General features: G+C 42.4%; 1 protein-coding gene across 1 annotated transcript in view; it reads left to right on the top strand.

Moving 5' to 3' along the window:
* LOC101858439 (protein kinase C-binding protein NELL2) overlaps positions 1-2,096 on the top strand; it is a gene marked incomplete in the record, with an annotated part of 253,988 nt that overhangs the window by 24,155 nt on the left and 227,737 nt on the right.

Here is a 2,096-nt window from a genome sequence, read left to right as displayed (position 1 = left end):
GAGAGAGAGTATGCGTATGTTGGGTGGTGTGTGGCAATTCGATTTGTGCACACTATCCTGTAAACGTGTGCCAGGAAAAGCGAGTATGTGCATGTGTCTGTAGCACGGCCGCCTGTTGACGTGTCCAGCCGTAAAACCAAACCAGCGTTACACAAAACTGGAGATCTCTCTATCTATCTATCTATCTATCTATCTATCTATCTATCTATCTATCTATCTATCTATGATCTATGATGTATGTATGTATGTATGTATGTATGTATGTATGTATGTATGTATGTATGTATGTATGTATGTATGTATGTATGTATGTATCTTTCTGTCTATCTATCTATATATTTATCTATCCATCTATCTACACAGAAGCAAACCTGAGAGTTGAGACAGACAGACAGACAGACAGACAGACAGACAGACAGACAGACAGACAGACAGACAGACAGACAGACAGACAGACAGACAAACCAACACTCAAACGAAAACAGCACCACTCTTGAGAGGGTTTTATTTTTTCACGACACGCACAAAACAGAACTAAATCCTAACAAAACAACAAGGAAACCAAAATGAGCACACCTTTGTACAGCCCTATAAAGTGAAGTCTCGTGTGGTAAATCACAATCTAACTTTAATGCCGCCCCTCGTCCTTAGCCAGAGTTGCATGTCGATTTCTTCCGGAAGACAGAATTCAATCAATCGTTTGCTGGTACTTTGTGGGTGGTGGTGGTTGGGGGGGGGGCACTCATTTCCTGGTAAACAGGATTTGGGGTGAGCCCGTTTGCATTTAATAGCCTGATTCGTCGAACTCTGTGTTCTGTTAAGTAGTCCAGGCTCTTATAAGATTTGTTTTACTATCAGTGTGCAGTTGGACTGCAGTCTGTCAGTCCCCCTGGGAAAATATTGGGAGGGTTTTCTTTTTAAAAATCACACTTTTTCACCCTCTGTTGTTGTAAAGTGTCGAGGGGAGATGCCGTTTTCTATGGAAGGTCAACACTGCAGCTCTTTCAATTGGGATAATATATTATAATTTCTCAAGGTTCCCCTGACTCCCTCGATCCATCTTTGCGTGGTCTACCTCTTCTTTTATAGCCTGAGTACAGTCTTCTCTAATTCCGATTTTTACTCTTTTCAAGGCAGTTTTCGTTTTCGAGATCACATTTCGAACTTTCCAGGAGACGGTGATGTAAATATATTCAGCACTATGTTCTTGTACAACTCTGACAGTCTAGATTCATCAGCCTGTAAGATAACTGCAGGTGTTGCTGAGGCGAGTCTCGCTCATTACCGGAGAGGCTGGCTCTAAGCTCGGTTGGTATCCTGTAGAGGTGGGCAAAATCCGGATAAATATCCGAATAATCGGAAAATCCTAAAAAAACCCACATCCGAATTCAGACTCTTAACTCTTTTTCCTGACCCGTTTGCCGAAGTGGGTGCACCCATTTGTTGAAATGATGCTAACCCGTTTGTCGAAGTGGTTCTAACCCATTTGCCGAAGTGGTTCTAACCCATTTGCCGAAGCGGTTTATAACATATTATTTACCGAAGAGGTGCACTAATATAGTATTCGGATTTTGCTAAAGCGACTCAGTGCCCAGCACTAGTATCCTGTCCGAAACGGGTCCGGGCGACACACTCGCAGTTGGACTTTCTTGAATTTGGGTCGTTTACAACTACTTTGTTTGGTACTATCCGAAAATGTTGTTAACTTCTAACGTCCATCTTCCAGCGTAATAACATTGCTTTGTCGAAAGGGACGTTACAACAGAGGCCTAGTGTCACCATTGATGATTTTACTGCGCGCGGAAACGTCCTGAAAAACAAAACAAAACAAAAACAAAAAGACTTAGGAGAGTTTCCCGGAGAATTTTCTGAGAAAAAGTGCAAGCAACGACAGAATTCTCTAAGTAACAAATCCATTGTTTTTTTGTTTTTTTTTCATGACAAGAAAGCACGGACATCATTTACTTCCCCGTCACAGACATGAGCGAAGTCTCGCGTGACAGAAATGTTTGCGCAATGTCTTTTTGACATTTTCCCTCCCCTCTTCAATCCCCCTACCAAAAAGCGCAAAGGATTCCCCTCCCCTTTTCCCCCGT

This window comes from Aplysia californica, unplaced genomic scaffold (genome assembly GCF_000002075.1).
Source record: "Aplysia californica isolate F4 #8 unplaced genomic scaffold, AplCal3.0 scaffold00574, whole genome shotgun sequence".
Taxonomy (NCBI): Eukaryota; Metazoa; Mollusca; class Gastropoda; order Aplysiida; family Aplysiidae; genus Aplysia; species Aplysia californica.
This window is presented reverse-complemented; position numbering and strand designations above follow the sequence as displayed.